This window comes from Solanum stenotomum, chromosome 7, assembly GCF_019186545.1.
Source record: "Solanum stenotomum isolate F172 chromosome 7, ASM1918654v1, whole genome shotgun sequence".
Taxonomy (NCBI): Eukaryota; Viridiplantae; Streptophyta; class Magnoliopsida; order Solanales; family Solanaceae; genus Solanum; species Solanum stenotomum.
In genome coordinates, this window is record NC_064288.1 from 23,073,258 (window position 1) to 23,082,807 (window position 9,550).

At 33.6% G+C, this 9,550-nt stretch overlaps 1 pseudogene; it reads left to right on the top strand.

Annotated features, from left to right (window-relative positions):
• The first annotated feature begins 1,944 nt into the window (after positions 1-1,944).
• On the top strand, positions 1,945-6,304 carry LOC125869751 (uncharacterized; annotated as a pseudogene).
• Positions 6,305-9,550: the final 3,246 nt, after the last annotated feature.

Consider the following 9,550-nt stretch of genomic DNA (forward strand, 5'->3'; position numbering starts at 1 on the left):
CTTCTGGTGGAACCATAGTACCTAACTCATGCTCTTATCCAAATTCATATTCTTATCATATAGGGATAATCATACTCATTATATATACATAAGGAAAGGCATACCATAACAACAATCCAATCAACATATATCATACCTTCATGTCTTACCATAGCATAATGAACCAACCCACAATCCTTTTCAAAGCTTACTTGTGCAATTTAAAAGTGAAGTCCCATATCCCGACACCTACTAAGTCAACTTATTAAGAAATCACAAGTATAGTTCAAGTCATATTCATTATCTTACTACATAGGGAGAAGTGCATTAACCGACATAGACCATGTGAGCTACATGGAATCCGGTGTCATATAACCCCACACCGAAAAAAGGCGTCCTACTTGCCTAAGGTAAAACTAGCCATATATAGCTATAATGTGGATCCACTAGATAATACCTACGCGGGCACATAGTTATGGGATAGGGAGATTGCTTCTAGAAACTCGACATATTTTACTTGCGGGAGAGTTTCCATATCATGAGAGCATATGTAGAAGACCCGGCCTAAAACTAGCGGGAGAGTCTCTACTTCATTAGAGCATATGTAGAAGACCTGGCCTAAAACTAAAGGGAGAGTCTCTACCTCGTTTGACATATCCGCTCCGTGCTAAGCATTATTCTCCAACTTATACATAGTTAAGGTGAATTAAAATTTCATATGCGAAGGAGTACATTACACTTCATTCAACCCAACTCGTAACATAGCTCATTGATACAACACAGTGAGAACTACCTTTCACCTTAGAATCATCATATAATCATCCAAGATAATTCATACATAATCATGTGTAGTAGTAAAGGAAACTAGTCTTTAAACAATACCATAATTCACACATTAGTCATTGGATCTTCATCATTCAAGTGGAACATAACTTCACACATAAATACATGAAAAGTAAGCACCTCCACCTTTCAAGTGGATCATTTCATTCATAAATAAGAATCTTAAACATAGAGTACCTTCATACTCTATGAAGGTACTCTATGTTTAAGATTCTTATTTATGAATGAAACCAATCAAACCAAGGGTTCAAAGATTATACACGGCAAAAGAGACATCAAAGAAGATGAGGTGGCACAAGGAGGAAAATATTGATGATGATGTCTTGTGTCATCTATCTGACGCAATAGGATGGAAATCTTTTGATGAGTGTTATTCTTCCTTTTCATCTGAGTTAAGAAATGTTCGATTAGGTTTAGCAACTGATGGGTTTCAACCTTTTGGAAATATGAGTTCAAATAATAGTATTTGGCATGTCGTTCTAGTACCATATAATTTGCCACCATGGGATTCCATGCAAGATTCATATTTCATGACGCCACTTGTTATTCTAGGTCCTAAATCTCCAGGCAATGATATTGATGTATACTTACAACCCATTATTGAAGAGTTGAAAGAATTATGGGATGGGGTGGAGACTTATGATGCGCACACAAAAATGTAATTTTCTTATGCGTGTGGCTCATGTGGACGATTAATGACATTCCCGCATATTGAAACCTTTCAGGATGGTCAAAAAAGGCAAGCTTGCATGCCCTTGTTGCCATAAGGACACACAATCGATTTCCTTGCGCAAAAAGTTGTGCTATATGAGTCATCGTCGCTTCCTTCCTATGAACCATCCATGGTGTAAAAATAGGGTATTATTTGATGGGAAAGTTGAAATGGGGGTTTCACCTAGCCCTTTAACAGGTGATGAAGAACTTATGTAGATACAAGTGTTAGGCAATGTGAGTTTTGGTAAAGAGAAAAAGCGAATGCGTAATGTTTCTAACAATGCTTATAATTGGACGAACAAAAGTATCTTTTTTCAATTGCCTTATTGGAAGAGTCTTAAGTTAAGACATAGCATTGATGTGATACACATAGAAATGAATGTCTCCGAAAATATTTTATCGACCGTGATGAGTATAGTTGGAAAGACAAAGGACACATTGAAAAGTCGATATGATTTGGTGGACGTTGTAATTAGGCAAGGATTGCATCCAATTGAGGATGGGGATAATATTTTATTGTCGGCTGCTTGCTATGCATTGTCTTCTCAAGAGAAGTTGAAGGTATGTGAATTCTTAGCTAATTTAAATGTTCCATATGCCTTTTCATCAAATATTTCAAGGTGTGTGAACGTCCTTGAGAAAAAGATATATGGATTGAAGTGGCATGATCATCGTGTATTATTGCAAGACATTTTACCAATAACAATATGTGGTTTGTTGCCTAAGAAAGTGTGTGAACCAATTATAGCCTTAGGCAAAATTTTCAAAAATTTATACTCTAAGTGTCTGACCATTGAATATCTTGATATCCTAGAAGCTGAAATTCCTATCATATTGTGCAAACTCAAAATGGTTTTCCCCCGACATTTTTTGATGTCATGATTCATTTGCCAATACACTTGGCAAGAGAGGCAAAACTTGGTGGACCAGTTCAATATCGGGATATGTACCCTATTGAGAGGTAACATATAATTTATAATTTGAATGCCAATGTATTTAAAATGTAATATTCTATAATTTGAATGCCAATATCAAATGTTCGGAACCCACATTGTCCAGAAGGCTCAAATTTTCAAGGTCATATGGCAAGGGAAAACCTTACGTTTGGCTCAATATATTTAAAATATATATCAACCAAGTTCAATAAACCAACAAGAAATGATGATGGATTTGAATCAAATGGTGAGATGTCTATCTTTAAAAAAAGTGGGCAAACAAAAGGGGCTTCAGATGGAATAAGACTACCTCATGATGAGTTCAACCAAGCATGTATGTTGTTCTTCAAAGTTGTGAAGAGGTTTCACTATTCATGGAGTAACTCTTTTTTTAATTCAAATATAATTTCATATTGAGATAATTTAATTAATCTTAACTAACACAAAACGTAGGGAATACATGAGAGAAATGGAAATACAAGGTGCAACGAGACCTCAAGGAATACATAATAACAAATTTATTGAGTGGTTTCATGCACGTGTAAGTGTTTACCTCAACAACGCTTTACTATTAGTTTTGAAATCTCATTATAAACAAGTCTTACTGATTTTTGTAGATATCTGTACTAGCTGCAGAAGGACGCACAACTAATGAGATCATTAGCTTAGTTGTCGATCTTGAACCATTGGTGCATCGATATTCAATATTTATGGTGAATGGATTTAGGTTTCAAACAAAAGAGCTTGTGAGAAAAATGCAGAACAATGGAGTTCTTGTGAGAGGAGACGATGCAGACTCTAATAAGGAGTATTATGGTGTATTGTAGGACATTTATGTGTTTCGCTATGTGGGAATCCGAAGAGTTTATCTATTCAAATGTCATTGGTGGTATGTGGCTCGCCTAGGAATAGGATATAAGACTGACCAATATCGTTTTACAAGTGTAAATACTCATTGTGCTTTGAATACAAATGAGCCATTTGTGTTGGCATTCTAGTTGAATGACATGATCGATAAAGATTGGCTTGTTGTTGTAAAGACAAATCCTCGAGACCTTTTTAGTATGCATGTTGTTGAAGAAGAAGAATTAATAAATGACGAAGTTCATCAACAAGAGGAAGTCGAATGTAATATTTTGCATACCAATGATCATGAAACTAATATTAAGGTGTCTTTATGTAGAGATGATATTGAACCAGAAACTGTTTTGCGTACTAATGATCAAGAAAATGAGGAATATGATTTTATTACTGACCATCAACTAGATGTATGCGAGGATGAAGAAAGTGAAGAAGAGTCACTCACTTATAATGATGGAGAGGACAGTGATACATCCTTCTGAAGATTAAGAAACAAAGACGATTCATATTGATGTCTACATGTTTTTTGAAAGTTCTTTGTACTTTTTTCTTTTGAAACTGAGATGAAATAAATTCATAACGCTTGTGGCTTTAGTATTATAAACTGATATTTCTTTTTAGTTGAATCAGTGATTTACATTTTCACCAATTAAGCAGAAGTTGTTAGCAAAATGTTCCACATTTCTTAAATTTATGGATTGATATTTTATTTGGCTGTCAGTGAGTTACTTTATTTTACAAATTGATATTTTATTTGGCTTGCAGACATATTCTTAATCATCTTTAATTTCTTATTTTGATATTTATGATTTTTATTTGATGTTGCAGGAAATGAAAGGAACTGGATGAGGTAAAATTGGAAGAGGCGGTGTAAAAAGTGGACGTTGGATGTCAGCGAGTTACTTTATTTTACAAATTGATATTTTATTTGGCTTGTAGACATATTCTTAATCATCTTTAATTTCTTATTTTGATATTTACGTTTTTTATTTGATGTTGTAGGAAATGAAAGGAACTGGACAAGGTAAAATTGGAAGAGGCTGTGTAAAAAGTGGACGTGGCAATTCTCGAGGACGTGAAAGTTTTGGAACTACATCTCAGCCACAACTACAACCAGTAAGAGTTACTGAAATATCATTTGAAATAGAACAATCATCTAATGCAAATCAAGGACCTCTATAGATAGGCCAAATATCAAGTCACCCTCTCCCAAGAACATCTCTAGAGACACAAACATCCATAAATCTTGAAGAAAACACACTCCCCTCTCCAGAGATTGAAACTGAAACATGTTAGTTGACATCCCTTCTTAGTAGGAACCGACTGACTAGTGTTCTACACGATTGTTGTTAGAAGATACCTGTTGGGGTTTTAGTTAGTTGTTGTTCAACACTATTTTTTTTTATACAAGAAAGTATGTTGATTAAGTGGCATAATACTAGTATATTTTGGTTTTGCATTAATAGGATTATACAAGAACTATTTGATATTATTTTCTTTGAGCTTTTATTTGCTTTGCAGTTTCTCGTGTTAATAGAAAGAGAGGAAGAGGAAAATATAAATCTAAAACTTTTGATATTTAAACCAAGTATGGAGAAAAAATCTAAGTAATTATTCCACGTGACATTAATAGAGTTGTGGGTTCTGGGTAGAGATATTGTTAATTACTTTGGCTTGATCATGAGGAGCAACGTTTCATTCCGAGATGGAAATTGGCAAAAGATTATTTTAAAACATGGCGAAGCAATGTGGTATAAGGTCAAGGTAATAAATCACTTTTAATTTTGTATTGCCTTTAGATTACCTGATTTATCAAATTTCATATTACAATGTGTTTAGGACAAATTTGAAGTTTGCGATGGACTTAGATAGCATAAGTTACAAGGCTTTGTAATAAGTACTATGCAAATACTCTTTAGAGCTTGGAAAGCTCGATTGCATAACTGTTACTCTGCTTATAATACCGATGAAGACAGATTGTCGCATCATCCTGATGATGTTGAGTTGGAGCATTGGAAATACCTAGTTAAGAGTATTTGGCAGTGAAAAATTCAAGGTAACTTAATTTAAAACTAGAGGTTCCATAATTTAACTTATGCTTACATGAACAGACTATACCCTTTTAGTAGCACTTTACGATAAATATTTTCTGATCTCTTGACTTGGTGTATGTTGTCCGTGAGAGAAACAAAAAAAAATTGATAAAAAAAATAACTAAGCATTCTTGTGGTACAAGATCATTTGCAGAAGTAGAGGAATCTACGGTACGGTGAAAATATATTTGTTCCTCAATTATTTCATAAACTTCTTTGCTACTTATATACATCTGCTCATATATATTTTTTCTTATTGAACTATATTGTAGAGAAATCTTGAATCGGGAGAAAAAGACACACCAGATAAAGTCTGGGAGATTCAGCACACACGTAAAAATACTAAAGGAGAACGTAAATGGTTAGATCCACAATCACAACAGATTCATGTAATTCCCTAAAATAATTGCCTTGTTATCTTTTTGACCTACTACAAGTTACTTCCAATATGTAAGTTATGTTTTTGTGTAAATGATTGCGCATTATTGTCGGGTCAGCTCCAACAACTTTTTGTTGAACAACAATCTGAATAGATCAAGCATCACATGACTAGGGATGATATCTTATCTTCAGTTCTTGGTGAGAGATCAGGCTATGTTCGGGGGAAATGATACGGAAAGAAACCTCCTAAAAAGACTCACATATAGCAGGTAGACATAGAGCTAGTATGTCTTCAGCGAGGGAAAATATGCGTCAAGAGATGCAAGCTGATATGGATGAAACTTGCAAGAAGAACGAGAGCAAAAGACTGCTGATTTAAAAAGAAATATGGATGAAGATTTGCAAAAAAAATTGGAAGAGGAGCGTGAACACATGAAATGCAAAGTGGACAAGATATTTCAAGAACATATGACCGCTATCATGACTAGAATGCAATAGGTACTTTCACTTGCTCCTGAACAATTCTTCTCCTTTCATTGTCTGTTCTTCTCACCGTAAAATCTCAAATGTTATTTAAAGATCTTATTTGCCTCTCAGCTAAGGCATTTTCTACCACATATCAAGAAAGAATTTGTGGGATTTGTTTTTTTCATTGAAGATTTTGATATTAGGAAGTTGTTAGCTCTGTTTATTGACTTCCTTTATATGTAGATTTTTTGTTTTTAGCATGAAATGCCTCAGTTATCAAGGGATTTTAGTTTCCTAAGCTATCACTATTATAATTTAACACTAATATTACTGGATCTGTCAGTCATCACTAGAATTAGATTTGATTTGTGATGGATGTAGCACTTAAGAGAACAAATGGGATTCTCTTACTGTGTTAGATATTTTAATGTCCATATCATGTATAGTTCTGATTGTTGATTTCAATAGAGGATTTGCTTGTTGTGTTGCAATTAAAATTTTTGGTGTTGGTTTCCGAATGACAACAACTGCCAGTATGTTATTATATGTTTTCGTACAAAAAAAATAAAGTATTGAAACTATGATGCTGTTGATTTTAAAGTGTTATGTTATTCTTGTTATTATTAGCATTGGATTGTGAGAATTAGAAAGTGATTGTCTGTTTTTCTAATTTCAGGGACAAGGCTCTTAAACAATGGGGCACGTACAAGAAGTAGTTTTAAGGCGTGCAATGGAAGTTTTTGCTTTTTGGCCATATGTATATGGATACAACGATAACTGAACTACTAGTGTGTTATTATATATATGTACAGTTGAATTTCTAGTACTTGGAGTATTTGTAATAATTAACTCGAAAATGCCTTCTGTATTAATTTTGTGAAATATAGATAGATGTTTTTAATAGCTATATATATCTATTGATTTTAGAGAATTTAATTCAAAACATTAAATATTGTTCTTTAGTGATGAGATGAATGTTGCCACAAATGCTATAATAATTGTAGTGGTGATTTTTATATACTACTAAATATCACTTTTTGCAGTGACATAAAAGTTGCCACTGATAATTAGTTGATTTTGTGGTGGAAAAAGTCGTTGCTAAATAATAGTGTGTAGTAGCGAGTTGAAAGGTGATACTAATAGTTAATAGTTTTTTGCAACGGTAGGAGTCTGTACTCATATTAATATTTTATGTTTTTGTGGCAACAATCTCGCCACTAAAGGCCTTGTTTTAGTGGTGACTTGACAAATAGTCGTGTTGCGATTTTATTTTTTGTGGCATATTTGTAAACAAATTGTGACGGATTATGTTACCACAGATGAATGTTTTTAGTGGCGACACCCTTTTGTCGCCCCAAATAACTTTTAGTTATGGAATTACTACCAACGGAGAGGAAGTCGCCACAATAAAATTTTAGTGGCGACATTTGGAGTATTTGTGGCGACTTCTGCCGCCACAATAAGGCAGATTTCTTATAGTGATATGCTTTGAGGGTATTTATGGTATGTTTTCATTATGTGATGATGATCTATATGTTAAAAATGCGTATGACTTATGCTTTTACACTAATCTTCATTATAATACGTAAACTTGGTAAAGTGCATGCTTTTCATCTAAAATGTCCCGTTTAGCATGTTTTCATGATTTTTATGCATGTCTATCATACTTAAAGTGTTCATCATTTGGTTCAATCTTGGATTCGACTATTCTCCTTGCTTGTGGTGAGTCCTCTTGATCCAAGGATGGGAGATTCACTTTGAGTTTCATTTCTATCATTTTATTTTTGGATTATCATGTATGGGTTGTGTCCCTTTTCATGTGAACTATTGTAATAGATGGCTAATTGAAACATTTCTAGACTTCCGCTTTGCTTTTATGAAAACTTTTTTAGACTTGAAATGCATTTTTACTCTTATTGTTCTAATGCTTTATGTTATGATATGCTAAGTGGCTTACATGGTGCCTTTAGGGGTATTATGTGCCTTGTTATATCTAAGAGGTAAACATGGGTCATGACAGAAACAGTCTTCATCGATCATGGTGAAATTAAATGACATCACTTCCTTATGAAATCTCAAGTACCATTTCCTTGAAGATTTCTTTAGGCAATAAATTGATCTTTTCAATTTACAAACTTTCTTTTTTTGACCTTAAAAAATGAAACCTACTGTTTGTTCCATTTAGATTTCCTTGTTTAATTCTCCATTGAGATAAGCGGTCATCACATCCATTTTGTGTAATTCTATATCTAAACATGCAGCAATAGCTAAAAATAATCCGATTTGCGTTTAACTTTGAGAATCAATTTATTCCCAATAGCTTTACGTTCCTTAGGAAGGTCAACTAGATCCCAGACTTTATTGGTTTTCATGGATTCTAATTCTTCTTTTATCGCTTTTAACCATTCATCTCTTTGAGGGCTCAATAAGGCCTCAGTTACAGAATTAGGTTTATCCAATTTTGTAGGAGATACCAACATAACATAATCTTCAATCTCATAAGATCATTTAGGTACACCTTTTGTTGTACTCTTAAATATTTGAAGTTCAATTCCTGTATAGGATTTTGGGATTCATAACTCCTACTTGGACCAGGAATCATTTCTTGATCCATTGAATTATCAAGTATGTTTGACCATATTATCTGATCTTCTTAATTCAACCTTCCGTAGAGAGGCTCCACTTCATCTATTTCACCCTTTTTGGGAAAATAATTTTCCAAAAATTAGACATCTCGTGATACAATTTCTCTTATACTTCTATCTTCTAGTTCATCGATGCACACATACCATTTAGAGTATTTAGAGTACCTTATAAAGTTTCATTTTTTGCCTTTTGGACTTAGTTTACCAAACTTACCAAAGCGATCTTTAATATATAATGAAGAACCCCACGGTCGTAGACTATTCGGGTTTGTTTTGTGGCTAGTTCAAAGTTCATAAGGAGTGGAAGAAATTGATTTAGAAGGCACTTTGTTCAATATGTAGGCCGCAGTCAATAATGCATCACCCTAGAAAGATATAGACAAATTTGCCTGTGCCATCATTAATCTTGTTATGTCGAATAATTTTTTATTCCTTCTTTCAGCTACACCATTTGTTGAGGTGTATAAGGAGTTGTTCACTGTCTGATAATACCCTTTTCAGTACATAATACTTCAAATTGTTTTGTCGAATATTCACATCCTCGATCAGTTCTTAAAGAATTTATGTTGTATCTAATTGATTTTTAACTTCATTCATATATCATTTAAAGCACTCAAGTGCTTCACGTTTA